The sequence below is a fragment of the Fringilla coelebs genome (assembly GCF_963513975.1).
Source record: "Fringilla coelebs genome assembly, chromosome: 1".
In the NCBI taxonomy this organism is placed as follows: domain Eukaryota; kingdom Metazoa; phylum Chordata; class Aves; order Passeriformes; family Fringillidae; genus Fringilla; species Fringilla coelebs.
The window spans coordinates 67166527-67183019 of record NC_140028.1 but is presented as its reverse complement, the minus strand read 5'-3'; positions in this window follow the sequence as shown (position 1 = coordinate 67183019).

The following is a 16493-nucleotide window of genomic DNA, read 5'->3' as shown; positions in this document are numbered from 1 at the left end:
CTAACTTTGAAATATTTTCAGTCTTTTAACTGCAGCAATGTTTATGTCTCATTTATAGCTATTTTACTACGCACATCTATTCAGCTCTCAACTTTCAGGAGATTGCTTCCATTTCTCGATATTTTATTAATTTTACTCATATTGCTGTTCTTTGTTGGTTTTTTCCTTAAGTTGGCTGGAGTGCTTATTTTAAAAGATTGTCATTTGCCTTTTAGATCTAGAGCTTATCCACTGTGTTTGGTGCATTCCTTGAGGAGAATTGTTATAGAGACAGGCTTATAAAGGAGACAACTGAAGCCTGCAAAGATAATGGTTTGCATTTCAAAGGGATGTTCAGCTGAAAAATATTTATTCCCCTTCTCTGAACAAACATTCCAGGGATGAGTCTTCATTGCACAAGCACTTCACCATCTGTCAAGTCTTGAGAAGTTAGACAAAATGCTGATCACTTGTGTGCACCTGTGAGCACTAGCTAGAGATTCACTTGTCTCATCACACCCACTTGTGCCATGGTGGCTTTTGTTCCCTGCTCAGTATCTCAGCTTATTTGCAGTTCTGTCAACACTTGGTCCAGGGCCAGTGAGATGCTACCATACCAAAGTGAAGAAGAAACATATCTGCTAGCACAGCATCAGGTTCAAAGTGGGCCAGCTGAAACACTCATTTCCAAGCTGCAAGTTATCTTAAAGTTTCCTGCCTTGCTCACCCTTCATGCATGGACATTAGTAAAGTGGTCATCCCACACCAAAGAGCAGGGACTGCCACATTGGCATCAGGACAAAAAGGTTCAGTAAAAGAAATGAGGCTTTCATCTAGAATCCTTCATGAGAGAAACCAAACTTAGGTGAGTAAATGTCTAGTAAAAGATCTGGTGTGCTTTCTGACCCTGCTGGGAGCTGCACACTTGACACTCTATTGGCTTATTCTTAACACTTGGCTTATTCTTGACACTTATTCTATTGGCTTTGGTTGCCCATAAAGTGCAAAAAAGCTTTCAGATTATGAAGTTAAATATTTTTACTGTGATATTACAACCTTAAGCTGAGGGCTCAGCTGCCAGATGTAAAGAGCGAAAAAGAACCAAAGAAGCATGACAGCAGAAAAACATTCTGTCGGCAAGAAAAAAAGGATGTTAAGGTTTATATCTTGGAAAAGAGTGAATTTTGGGTTTTGCTTTTCTGCTCATTCACTGAAATTCTCATTCTTGAGAAGAAGAAAACCTTAAAAATAAAATCTTTTATGGCTTGTGAGAGAATTTATTCATTTGGAGAAAACAAAAACTAAACATTAAATATACTGACCTTAAACATGTCCTATTCTCCCTTCAGATGCAGTCCCAACACAATGTAATTAACATAACTCATGACAGGCACTCAAAATGTGGGGTAAAATCCACTTGCAAACAGGACCATAACTACATTGATGAAATTCTATGCCTACCCAAATGGTTCTGAATGCCAGCCACAAAAGATTAAATGTACAACCATGCTTTGTCCCACAACAAAACTACCAAGCCAGATTTGAATCTTGCCACATCTTTCTTAGGGCTAACTGCTGTCTTCAAGTTGATTTTTGCAGTACTGTGGGGTATAGCTGAGCAAAAACACATGAACCCTCAGTGTTTCAGGCAGATTTACAGATTACTGCTAACAAAGAGATAAGCACTGGTCTGCTAGGCCTGATCAGGTGCTGAGTAGTGACAGAATGCTCTTTCTACCTTGCCATGTCTCATAGTTTCCTGGAGCTTTTGTATCTGTTATCTTCTTCCTCTTGATGCTTCCATTTCCTCTGCCATTTTTAGCCATAAATTTTGCAACATCCCATGCCAAGTTTTAGTAAGTGAAGCCACCTGTACAGATATAATATGTGTATGCATGCCCACACACAAGCATGCATAAACACAAGAGGTATATAAAGCTGTAAGGATAAACTGTGTTTTAAATGAGCACATAACAAAGATTATATCTGGCATTCTCACTGTGCCATGCTCTTCACTCCATCTCCTGGAGATTTCTTCATTCTGTGATTCTTTTCTGAGCGTATGCATACATATTCATGTATATATCTGAATATATATAGAATTAAATAGCAAGGTATTTGCAGCACATAGGGAAACTCCTGTCTGTGTGGGAGCACAAACTACCTGCTTGCAGTTCTGCCTTGATGCAAAGTAAAGGCTGTGCATCTCTTGCACTGTTGCTAGATAGGATCTTCTGAAGACTAATTCTGAATGCTGGCAGTAAGATTTGTCAGGTTTTGCAATGTAGGAAACTGCTGACAGAACTGGCTGAATTACTGCCCTGCTGCTTCAGATCTCTGTTACTCCCTCCAAGGTCAGCTGTCTACTTCAAAAGAATGAGAAGATCCAAACAAATTCAGAGCCAGGCAGAGGTTTGAGCTAGCTCTCCTCCACTCGTGCCAGTGGGGCAGCAGGACTATTGCATCTATAAGGAGGAATACAAAGTGGAATACAAAGAAGATCGGAGAAGACCTTTCAGAACGAAGATGTTCTGAAATGAAGAAGAAAACTAGTAAGAATTTTACCTTTAACTTGCATTTTTTCAGTTGCAGCAAGAAATTGTACCTGGTCTACAACCAAATGTGCAAGAGCAGAAGCCATTTGCAAACATCCTGATGAAGCTGGAAGCACACAGACTCCCATTAAGAGAATGTGCTTCAGAAGCCCACTTCTTTGGGCTTCTGTTACTATCACCAAGTTTTATATCATCTAGCACAAGGGGCTATGATCCTCCTTCACCTGGAATCTGAAACAATTAAAATGACAGTCTCAAATATTGACAGAGAGTGTTGCCAAAAAGAAATTTGATTAACTGCTCAGGGACATCCATCTTTACTCATTACTGGCTGAAATTGCCCTGTCAGTCAGAGCAGCACAAGCTTTTCATGTGGAAGATTTAGAAAAATCAGACTGAGCAGCAATCAAGGGACCTTCTTTGCTCAATTTACAACTGATATGATTTGCAAATCGCTTCCTTCAAGTAACAAAACTACTGTCAGAGAAGAGGACGATGACAGGTTACCAAACCTTTTTACTTCTCTTAATCACTTCAGTGGGAAATAGGAATCTTGAAGCCATTTTGTAATTAAAAAATGCTGCTAACCAACAAGAAAACAAAACTCCAAACCAACCAAAAAAACCAAACCAAAACAAAAAGTATGTCAAATCAAAACTCTCCTCATCTGTGACCTCTTATAGAAAGAGTTACACCAAACAATACTACCAAGAAGTGGTTCTCTTGCCTCAGCACGCACTGATACCTGCCATAACACAAAGAATCAAAACATTCTGGAATTAAATCCTTGTACCAAATTAAGTTCTTCTACAGTTCTTCTGCATAGAATATAATTAATATCATAAAATCATTCCTATAATATAATAAAACACCCCTCATAATTACAGTGTTTTTAAAATGAGGGGGGGAAAAAGAAAAGAAAAGGTAGAGATAAAATCTTTTTAATATCTCCTCTTTTTCACAGCTTCTTAAGCATATGACTGGACTAAGCCACTGCCTTTGCTGATTTTTTTTGTGCTATGTCCATTGTCTGCAGCCTTTGCTGATTTTTTTGTGCTATGTCCATTGTCTGCAGAACTTATGAGCACAGCCCAGCCCCTCCATAGGAGAATACTACTGATGCACTTCTTTACATGGTTCCCAGAGGACAGGAAACATCACACAATATATGTAGACCTTTTATTTGAGCTGCAGAAAGTTGGCAGGAGTGGTTGAATTAAGGTTTTGGAGGGAGTTTCAGCAGTTGTTCTGTTTTAATCTCTGAAAGTTCCTGTTTAAATTCTCTGTGTCTGGCTACAGACTGCAAGGACAGTGCTGTGAGGGAGAACTGAGTCTCACAGCTGTACACACAGGCACAGCTGGAGATGACTTTCCAAAATGCACTTCTGTAAAAGCCAGCTACAAGCATGGACCCATGAGAGGCAGAAAACTTATCTAAATGGTTCTCTGCTCTGTGCCTCATTGCACAATGCAGTTGTAGTCTGACTGAGGTTCCAAACACTGCTAGACAGCACAGTTTAAGACATCAGAAACTTTAGGCTGGTTGGTTACTAATGAAACCAGTAGCAGAGTGTTAGTGATGCCTTATAATCATATTTTAGGAGTTTTCCTAAAATATTCATAAAAGGAGAAGTCAAAGTGAAGCCTGTATATGCTTTGGATATACTAATACTCAATGCAGCCTGCATAAGAGCATTCAAAAATGGCATAATGATATTTTTTACAGATAAACTTTAAAAATACTTAATCTAGATAATTCTTCGCTTGACTTTCTTTGGATAGGTATAAGTGCTTAAAGTATCAAATGAGGCTAATTCTTAATGATGATTTTACAGGGGACAATCAAACAGTGTCTGACATTTAGGATTCTGTTCTCTCAGAAATGAATCCTAAATGAACACTTTAAAATACTTAAAGGCTTACTTTTTCCCTTGACATTGGCTCTTTGCACAAAGACATGAGACAAACAAATACTGAAGAACAAATAAGGCTTTGAAACGTTGCAAGCCTCACCTTGCTACTACACTCCTATAACATTCACAAAATGTCAAAAGGATCTTCTTGCCTCTCCATGTTATACTGCTGCCTTTGAAGAAAAAAAATGTTAGCTCAAGGGTGCTGTTTGAAAGAGAAACAAGTCTGTTATTTTTGGTTTCTCCATTAGTAAAATAGTCAGTTGGTGTGAAACTCTCTGTGACAGATACTTATAAAACATACAGACATACCTTTCTTATCAAAGCTCTAAGTTCACAATAGATTGGGATGCTCCAACACCCACCCCATTCCCTTGCTCCTACAAAGTGAATCAGAACACGCACTATTGTAATTAAAGACAGCATCCCTTAGGTTTTATATTCTTGTGATAAGGCTTCAACCTTTGCCTGTCCTGGGTAAAAGACTGCATCTAAAGATGCAGTGCAGCCCTTTTTCTCAAACACAATGGCTAGGTAGAAGTCTGCCAAAAGTACAGTGGAGTAGCTTTTCCAGAGAAATCTACTGCAGCTCAGCAGCAGAAGTAGCTGACACAGTCAGACATACAGCTCTTCACCTATTGTCTGGAGTCAGCCTATGTGCAGTCCTTAGGCTACTTTACCTTGCATTTGAGGTCAAGAGATTCTTAATCAGCTGTAAAACAGTGATCCTTGCATGAGCAAATACAGACTATTTGAAATCACAATGTTGCTGGAAAGAAACCTAAGCAAGGGTATTTTTGAGAACCTTTGCATTCAATACCAAACAGCAAAGCCATTCCAAAGTAGAAAAATAAGCTCTCCCACTTCTGGCACAAACTTTTGGATTTAGATGTGTAAAGGGAACATCTACAGCTGGCTGTAGGTTGTGGCAGACTCTGACAAACATAATCTCAGGAGACAGCAGCCTGAACGTGGGAAGTTAGCAGAAGAGTACCAGAGAGAGGTGGGAGGAAAGATATTGATCTCTGTCTTCCTCCTTACCACAGCCTAACTTCTCTGGTGTGCAGCCTGGCTTTAAGGTGCAGTGCATTTTGAGGTAATTATAACACTACCAAAAGACATCCTGAGGGAGGGTGCCCAGTGTTTCTGCTTCTCCTAAAAGCTCCACAGGCTTAATGCCCAAAGACTTGTCACTTCAGTGTGAGGAGCTTCTCCACACACCTTTCTACTGCTGTATTGCAGTTCACAGCTAGAATTCAAGATAAAACAGGACTGAGATCTCTGAGGGCAGTATAGATTAGAACTGCATAATGAGGAAAGAGTCATTACTTTCCTTTTCAAAAAACTGTGGGTATCTCTAACAACTTGTTAAGCAAAAATGGATGGAAGAAGCGACCTTTAAGCTGAGCTAGGTAACATTTAAACAAGAAAAAGATACTCATGTTGGTTCTTACTCTCAGCTTATTTGCTTAATAAACATTAAGTTAATATATCTCTCCATTTGAATGAGCAAGATCTGAGCTTTTCACTACAAATATTTCACGTGAAGGTCAATAAAAGAAAAGCCAGCTCATTCCTCTCTTCTCTAAGAATACCAAGCCTCTCATTTAAGAAACCAGCTTGTGGAGGTCACAAGTGACAGCAAACATTTATGAAAGCACCAACACACTTGGCTGCCACTGGACTAAGGTGGCAGGGCAGGGAAATCAGTCCTGCATGGAGTGTGCAGCAGGGCCCATACCATAATTCACTGCCATGGTTTAGCAATGGCACTGGAAATATGGAGTAGAACCTTCGAGTGACTCGGTCAGCTATGGGGACAGCTTGAAACTACCTGGGTTTCCATGAGAAATTTGAGAAGATCTAGAGAAAATGGTAAAGCTCCTGTCTCTCAACTGCTCTGTCCCCCCCCCACAAGGCACCTGGCACAGTGCAAGAATTCCTGACTGAGCAAATCTGGACATTAAAATTTCTGTAAAGTTTTGAGTGATGGCAAGTTTCCCACAGGAGTAAAAGAAAACACATCTTAATTGACAAAGTTGGGCATTTTTTCATAAAAATATAATTTTTTAGACATAAGAACGAGTCATAAAGAAAAATCCAATGATAAGGGGCCCTGAGAAGGAACCAGCATTCCAAAATACTTTTAATTACATTGACAACTCATTTTCCTTTGTTCAGGTTATTCCTAGGAGCTCAAAAAACTTTGTGGATCTAGTAAAGGTTCAGCACCTTCACTATCCAGTCCAGTTTTCAGCTCTGACAGTCCTGACACCAAAGTCAGAAGCAAGAAATCCCTGTGGTCGTGGTGCAAAGCAGTCAGTCCTCTTAGCCTGCCTCCTGCACAGTTCAGCAATCCTGCAATGGCCACAGAGCTCTTGGGTCACTTTCCTCTCAAAGAACTGATAAAGGGAGCAGCTTCTTGCCTTACATGCTGGCAACTGGCTTCTCAGGCAGACCAATGCCATCAGATGAGTCCTGATTCGCTGGGTTTTTTCAAAATAAAAGTTTCAAAACAGCAATTTATGGAAAGTAATCAATTTGGATTGAGTCAGAGCAAAAAAATCGCACGAGTTCTGAAATGTCAAAATCCTATTTCTTTAACAACACAAAGATGCCTTGAGAATTGGCAGGAATGGACTAGTTAATCATATCTCTACTTGATGGTGTCTGAAAAGAAACATCAAATTTACTGAGAGGGGTATTTTTCTTGAATTTATGGCTGATCTCTCATTTTGGACACAGCTGGACATTTGCATGTAAGTTTGTGACCATTTTTTTTGCACACTGTCAAGTTATTTACACTGTACATAACTTTCATTGCTTTGTTGATGTCATCTCTAGGAATAAAAAAAATCTTCTTCTGTTTAGTAATTTTACCAGCAGGTCCCATTAGGACATTCTCCATGATCAGATCAGATTTTCTTTCCAAAGAAGGTGTAGTAAAAAGACAAAATGATCAACATAAAAAGGCAACCAGTAATCTACTCACAGAAAACCTCAGAGGCTGTCAGGCAATCAAGAAAATCATGGTGGATGTCTTAACGTAATGATATTTTTAGTCTTGTATAATCATACAGAGCTGATAAAGGCAGTCCTGGGACTTTTTCACAACACGGAGATTGTAAAGCAAACTTTAATTTAATTTACTGCTGGAGGAGTTTTATATACCAGGGAAAATTCACCCTAGAGAGATTTTTAGAAGTTAAAAAAAAAAAAAGAAGAAAATCTGTGTATGTGTAAACCTGAATTTTCAGGCAGGAAGAAGAACAGAATTTAGATCTGTGACTGTCAGATGTGGCAAAACAACACATAAAATTTGATTTTATTGCTTCTGCCACCACAGGAGTGCAAAGGATAGGGATTTGGTGCAAAACATGCAAGAAAGCATTCTCTTACCCTACATGCACATCCCAAATAAGTCTGTTCAGAGTGGACAGACTTCCACTCTGAAACTTGGCTTTATGTAAGCTTGGGGAGAACTAAAGCAGTTAAAAGTCTCAGTCAGTGATGCAATATTGCTTTCTTTCTCCCTTCTGATTTTTGGTTCTGATGTTTCCTGGCTCACGTTTAACATGTCCTCAACTAATCAAAACTTCATTAAGACGTCAAGGAGACAGGTACAGCCAGAAATTTCAAGGGAGCAGGTTTTTGCCCATAAATTATTTAAAATCCACTCATTATGAAGAAATAAGCACAGGACTGTCACAATGAATCCATCTCTCTTAACACAGGACGATTACCCATTTTATTTGGAAACAACTCAGTAGCACTGAAGAGGGGATCCAAGGGGACTAAGACTGGAGCATGCCTTAATGCTTTTTAATTGCTGAGGCAACAAAGGCTAAATAACTTTGTATTCCTACCAGGAAAAAAACCAGTAAGTCAGCCACAGAAGAAAAAGTAAAACAAAGAATAACTGCAGAGAAATTAGAAAATTGCAGGTACTTTTTTGTTACCAAAAATGGAGAAAACAAAACTTATTAAACTGTAAAAAAAAAAAAATTAAAAAAAAATTGCATTTTGCAAAAGTGACACATGTTAAAGTAATTTAAGAAATAAACTGGGATTGTCATTGATCATTGCTTCATTTTCCTGTAAATTTCCAAAGTTTAAGAACTAAGTTCTCAAAAGCAGATATCCATCTGAACAGTGTGCACAGTGGGATCTGTGACTCTAGACTCACAAGTGCCCTGTCTTGTGTCTCTGTATGCATAAAATTCTGAGCACAGACAGTGTGAGGGCATGCACATGCATGTACACACACAGCCATGTACCACACAGGACAGTTTGGGTGCCTGCTGTGAGATGAAGGTCTGCAGACACTGGTAAAGAAGACAGTTTTGATGACCAGATGTCTGCTAGAGGTGACAAAAGGAAAAGCAATAAAGTAGGTTTGACTGCCTATTTTTGACTTTGGAAGTTGCATGCAGTCAGGGCTACTCAAAAGTGGCTAGTGTAGTTTTCTTTAAATCAATATTACATACAAATAATATTTAGAAACAAACACCAGACAGTCCTCTGGTAAGTCTTAGGGCTGCACAAGTTTACCTGAGTTCCTTCAAGAGAGAGCAACTTTCTTGATTCTTTTTTCCTTTGGAATCATATACTAATGAGATCAGAGTCCCTTCCAATCAGAAAACTTGTCAAATGAAAATATATGGCTAACAAATACATTTGATCACATTGCTATTATAAAATACTATTTCAGAGGTAAACAGACTCAGACTAAACTTGGCATGGCTCCTGAAGGTAACAACTTCCACATGCTGGTTTTGGCTGGGGTAGAGTTAATTTTCATCAGAGTAGCTGGTACGGGGCTGCATTTTGGATTTGTGCCGGGCACAGGGTTGATAACACAGAGATGATTTTGTTATTGCTGAGCAGAGCCAAGGCCTTTGCTGCTTTTTGTACTGCCATGCCAGTGAGGGGGCTGGGGGTGCCTGGGAGGAGACACAGCCAGGACAGGTGACCCCACTGACCAACAGGATATTCCAGACCATAGGAAATCCCATTCAGTATATACAGGAGGAAGAAGGGGGAAGAAGGGACACTCGGAGCAATGGAGTTTTTATTTCCAAATCACTGCTACATGTGAGGGGGTCTGCTCTCCTGGAACTGGCTGAACACCTGCCTGCCCAAGGGGAGCAGTGAATCAATTCCTTGCTTTGCTTTGCTCATAATGCTCAGCTTTTTCTCTCTCTGTTAAAATGTCATTATCTCAACCCAGGAGTTCTTCTGTTTTTACCCTTCCAATTCTCTCCACAATCCTGCTGCTTGGGCAGTGATTGAGCAGCTGTGTGGGGCTTAGCTGCTGCCTGGGGTGAAACCATGACAATCCCTCATTTCAAAGAAGGGAAGCACTGAGGTCTGAAACTGGCTGACACCCCACTGTGCAGTACTGGCACGAAGTAAAGGTTGGGAAGGTCCTTCTAGTCTAACCCCTGATTTTTCATCACTCCTGCGCTGTACAAACAGTCTCCTGTGAAACAAAGAATTTGGAAAGAAAACATGGTGACTGGAGCTGGTTTAATCTCACTGGTTAATTTTGAGAGAATAAACATGAGCTGCCATGCTCAGAGACATTGGTTTCCCTACTTTTTTTTTTTTCCTCAAACTTTAATTTATTCTCTTACTCACTGCCAGGGCTTTACTCAAAAGAGTGGGACATGCTTGTATGCCAGCAAATCCTAGACTTGTCCTTAAAGGACAGAATAACCAGCGAGGAAAGAAGAGGGAAGGGAGAAGTGAGATTTCACCTATTTTGTTGCCATAGGCAAAGAGTTTCCCATACACCAACTGAACCACTGCAGTAATGCCAATTCCTTCCTGCTAAGAATTTTCAAAGCCATGGAACAAAACACAGATGAATGAGTGAAAAGACCAGAGTCTGACTAGTCCTGAAGATCTGCAGCCGGCCTTATTTTGAACTGGTCAGGGAATTCATGCTCAGAGGCAGCCAGCCCAGCTGGTCTCAAGGAGCCACTGAAGCTCCCAGCTTTGAGTGTCAGGTCGATTTACAAAAACATTTTAGTACTCACTGCCTTTTTAAAATAATACAACGTGTCCCATGAAGTTCTCTCAAAGAAAAAGCTGGCATTCACTGTGGCTTTCTGTAAAAGTCTGCTTATTCTCCACCTTACTTTAATTTAAGCATAATGTACTGATGTCTACATAGGTACTTGTGATAAAACCTCAAGCAAACAAGTCCAAAAACAGACCAAAATTATTTTTTATAACCTATAGGACATCTGTAACATAACTTTAAAAAAAATACATAGCTTTTCAATTATGATGTGCCACGATGAATGAAGTCTGCTGTGCTAAGTCAGCTCAGTTTGTATGCCAAGTGCAAACCAAACCCCAACACAAAGCAAGAGTAAACCTCTTCAGAAGCAAGAAAAACACCAGCTAAGGGTTATTTCACACTGCATATTTTAAAGCAACGAAAAAGCAATGGAAGAATAATCTACTCCATCTGCAAGGTCTGACTCCATAGTTGCACATATCAAACCTACTGGGAAATTTACTTCTTTACAATACCTCCCACAGTCAACAACACTTTAGAATTTAAACATTTTTGGCTGAACTTTATGAAGACTAAGTTGCCATGAAAAATATGATCTGCTATTAGCATTTTGAAGAGCTGTGTTTAAAAAAACAAAACAAAACCAAACAGCAAAAAAAGCAACAAAACTCCATCCTTACCATCCTAACATTTCCCAAGCTTAAGGGGCCAGAAGTGCTACAGGGTATTTTGAGTCAGCACAAAGGAGAAAAATTATTGCCATGGGTTCCCCCAGGGCAGCCATTCCAGCTAACAGAAGGAAGAAAGGAGCACAAGCCAGGCTCCAGGGAGCAGCCAGGAAAGCTCCCCAGGTCCAGACTGGCAAAAGAGCTGAAGAGCAGGGCATGAAGGGTGAGCCTAAGGGTGCTGAGAAGAGGCAGAAAGCAAAACTGGAGAATAATGTTTATATTCAGTGAGTGACACAGGGATGTGCACAATTTTCAAGTATACTCTTCCAATTTCCATGGCATTCCTTTAAAATACACTTGTCCCAGGTGGTTCCAATTACAGCCTTACTCAGCAAACCCTTGATAACACAAAATATGTGCTTGTTTTGGAATAGTACCGGAAACATATGATGGCCACATAGTCATCAAACAGGTTGCTATTAAAACCAGTACTTCAAGCAGAAAAACCTGTATTACTGATTTTTTTCTACTCCCTCAGGAATTAATTTTCCATTGATCTATAAGTCTCTGTGGCCATTTTACCAAGTCACTTTATTTATCAAAAAAACCTACAGATTCTAGAAAAAATTAAGGGTACTTCTGGTCCAGTTTTCTCCCTCGGTCTTCCCTCCACAGACATGACTGCTCCCTTTATTATTGCCTTCAGTTTTTAGTCTGAATCTAGCTCTAGGATGCATTCAGAGACAATATTTTTACCACTTCTTTTATTCATTCAGTAGATGCCACTGCTAGCAATGCCATGCACTTTTGACTGCAGTCTTATGAATTTCGCATAAATCTCACATTAGGACCTGCCTATCTTGAACAACTGCAAAAGGAGGCTTTCCCATTCTGCTCTGTTCCTTCCCTAATGAAATGAAGTCTTCCTTGCATGGAAAATGCCCAGCTCAGGGTATTAATCTCCCTCATAACTGCATTTTGGATTACATGCGGAACATAACGAATTGAATCTAACACAGACATTGGAGGGCACATCTCTTCAGCCAGCTGCCCTTTCTCCTCTGTGAGAGCTCACCTGGAGGAGGTACATGAAATATACCCCTTATTCTATCAGTAGTTTAACTTCTGCTAGTGGCACAAAGCTATTTGCATATTGCAGTCATGAGTTGCATCTGAGCTACCTGAAAGACTGCTTGAACATTTCTCGGAACCTTCAGCTTTTGAAAGAACCTCTTACCAAAATATCTTCCTAGTTAGTGCAGTTAATTACTCTTAGCATTGTTTTGATTCGTTGTGCCTACTTCTTTTTATACAACTTCTGCTTGAAATACAATAGGTCACATTTATAATGTGTTTTCATTGTTTGAGTATGAAGTGCTTCTTCCACTTTTAACTGTGGTTGTTCCATTTGCATAACATTCAATATTATGAATTCAGCTCTCCTGGGGTTTTATTTCTGTAAGATTTAGTATTGAGCTAAAAGACATAATAAGCATACAGGATTTTAATTTTTTCCAACTATTGACAATAAGACTATGTATTTTTTCCACAGACAATTTTATAGCTCTAGGGAATACCTCAATGTGACAATTACATGAAATTAAAATAATCCATTTAAATCTGTCTCAAGATCAGTCAAATGAAAATGACTAATTTTTTTAACATTAACTTTATCAGAATAGTAATACCTGGTAGACTAACCAACTATAATTAACAGTTTATTATGATGAAAACATTTTACTTACGGAGAGACACTGTATGTATAAATACGCCCCTTTTTTGCCATAATTAGTGTGGGTGAAATACAGTTTGGGGAATCTATCTTTGTATGATACATGAATTTAAATTTGATTTTATAAACAGTCTCTTTTCTTAAACCTTTCACTGTATTCTGTGTGCTATTCAACACATTTTGGAGAGGGGAGGAAGTGTGTAGGAAATCTGTCTCAAAACAGGCTGATTATTAAAGATTATCACTACCTGAACCAATGCTGCCTGGGGAGAACGAAGAGGAGCAATATCCTTGATAAAGCTGTTTTTCCCTAACTTATCTGGAGGAAGCTAAAGAATCATATTTCCACAGAGGCAGAACAAAGGCTCAGGTGTCAGGCTTGGAGACCACAGAGCTTTAAAGAGTTGGGGTTGGGGGGAGGGGGAGTGAGGGGAGGCCAATACTGGAACAAATGATGGAAAGTTGAGCACCATGGGAAAAAATTGAGAGGTGACTGTTTGCCTGCACCACCAGCTAAGAAAAAAGCTGTCAGCAGACATTCAAACGTGCAATTCAGACGAGAAGCCACAAAAGGGAATCTGAATCCTGTAAAATTTGTGCCTAGTGTCAGTTACTGTTCCCCAGCAAAAGGGAGGTTGGGACAGCAGCTTTTTGTTGCTTTATGCACAACAGTACAGTTCTTGCAGTAGCTTGGGAAAGCTACATGGTTTGGAGATTTCATTAAACTTCTTTTTGTCTCTTTTTTCACATTGCATTGAATTCTGGAGCTGTGGGATACGCTGCTGTCTGCACTGGGCTGGGGACACACCAAGGCAGCTGTATCATGAACTGATTGGCACTTACAGACAGTGAACAGAGGGCACTGTGCTTAAGCAGCAAGCCAGGGAACATGGAAAAAGAGAATGGTAGGGTTTATCCAGGCTTGAAGCACCAAACATCCTCATCTGGTGTGCTGATGCCCACCAGGACTTGCACGGCCCCTGCACTCCTGGGAATGTTCAGTTGGAATATGTTCCCCTGGGAAATGGCTGAACAGCAAAGCTATTCATCAGAGACTAGGATATAACCCCAGTAAATATATTTTATAGTAAACTAAAAAATTCACTTCTAGCAGTTCAATTTCTGAACTTGTAATTTCCTCAAAATGTCATTAAACTACTTTGTTATAAAGGCAGTATTTTAAGAGGCAAAAGTGAAGGAATAGAAAGCAGTTCAAAGCTTACTTTTTTTTTACAAGTACATATCAAGTAATTACCAGTGAAATCCAGGTGCTTAAACCCAGGCACGAATCTCAGGCATCAGTGGGCAACACACCTCAGCAAGAGCTGAACTTCAGCCCTCTACCTGCAGCACAAATTGGTCAGGGCTATTTCTCCAGGACTGGTAGTGAACCCACAGCACTGAAACACGAGGAGCACCGGGGTGAGCATCCCCACCTGCAGGCTAGGAACACCATGACTGCCAACAGCTGTGGCACAAAGAACCTTCCTTGAAGATTTCATGTTTACAGTTCCGACAGGCAGCAGAAACACTTAATTACAGTGACTTTTCCAATAAGCATCTGGGCAATGTGGAGCATAGAGAGTATCTCATTCTGGGAAGCAGTAAATGTTTCTTACTGCCACATGTGAAACACTTAGAGGCATCCCATAACCTAAAACACAGTGTAGCACAGCCACAGGGAAGCAATGGTAATGAGGACCATGCCAATTGGTCTCTTCATTCCCAACAATCAGGATAAAGTGTTCAGAGCTCTGACCTTTAAGATCCCCAAATAGTTATTTTAATTAACTTAAGTTTGGCCATTACATCATATTTCCAATAGGGTGGAAATACATAGGTATCCTACATCTTGCTGCTGCCTCTTGTGAAGCTTCTTGGAGAATTGCAGGGGTCAAAAGAGATGTCCACATGACACAACCCTAAAATTCCCCAAACTGGGCAGGTATCAGGTGGAATAGCAACTGCTTAGGCACTGTCCCACAACCTCTTGCTGTTGTCAGGTCAGCCTGAGCAAGGTTCCACAGCTCAGGAACATCATCCCTTGCTCCAAACATACAAATATTTAATTACTACTTTGGAGAGGTAAGTGCAGCAGGAAGACCAATCTCATCTAAACAACAAAACAAAAGTCCTCTACTTTTACACTGTGTCAGAACTGAGAGTCCTCCAAACCTACAGGACAGTGTACTTAAATAAGCATTTCAAAGAAAAATTAGCAATCAGAATTAGTGCCCAATTAAGACAGATAACTCCCAGGGAGACAAAATCTCTACCTTTCCACAACACCAGTGAAAAACATGGTGTCAGTTCATGGAGTGCAAGTTACAACCAGAAGGCTGATTGCTCTAAGTTGACTCTGGTTCTGCCAGAAAAAGACAGCATCATCCCAGCAGTTCTGGTGCCATTCACAGCTGGATCAAATGAAGTGGAATGGCCTGTGGTGTGAACAGAACAGGCCACTTACCCCTCCCTCTCCAAAGGATTTTTATACCATGAGAAACAAAGCATTTGTTGGAGGGACCTGTAACCCACTTCTGTAATAGCCTGTGGGTGTAGCAATTTTGGCTGAAGAAAACTGTGTAGCTCTTCCCGGACATGAGTTGGAGCAGGTTTTGTACAAGAATAGGCATCTGAAAAGCTTAGGAAAAGAAAACTGAACATCTTAAAAGTCCTTCCCAAATTTCATTATGGCCAGGAAGATGCATTCCAAAGCTCAACTAATTTTCTGGATTGTAGTGCATTTAAAGAAAATATAGCCCAGCTTTTTAAACCACAGCAGATTTCTTTTCTTCACGCTTTCATTAACTTGGCATTTTACTTCATTGAAATGCTACAGGTCCTCCACATAAAAATGTGTCTCACAAAATGCAATTCTCAACTGAAAAACCTTCTAAGTGCTGCTTGCCTTCGAGTTTATCCCTGTGGGGACATTGAAGAAGGTGCATTGAGGAGGGATTCACGTTGAAAAAGTTCTCTGAAGTAATGCAGTAATCACAGATCTTTTGGTATGCAGTTCCAGAGGTTCCTGTAGCTTGGCTGTCTGGCAGGATTTATTAAATCTGGGCACAACATTAGAGAAAACATTTGTCTCCACTTTTCATAACATGTTCATCTATACCATAGCTGGCGTACAACTACTTAAAAATCCCAGGTTGCAGTCCATGAACAGAAATATTTGACACACAGTGCTACTCTCTCTCCGGCCTGCTTTTCTGTCCCTCTGTGAGAATAGCAGGATGCTTGTCCTCAGGCTGCAACAACAAATTGGCCAAGAAGTCTTTAGGATATCTCTGGAAAAGTCTTGCTCCTTTACAGCAGTCCCTACACCCATTGCTTTACCCTTTGGGGAACTTATGCCAATATTTGGATTTGAAAGCAAAAGTTGCTGGTCAAATCACAGCCCTAGGATCCACACAGAAAGCTGGCTTGGCATTGTGGGGACAGCTGGGATCATTCTGCAACTTTAAAAAGCATTTTCAGAGCAGCATCTCTAATGGCACCTGTTGGTACTTTGTGTGCTGCAGAACAATACAAGACGATGAATACCCCATGTCATTTGGGTTGTCTCTAAAGACTTGGCTACAATGTTTGTCAGGGAAATGCTTGAATGCTGCA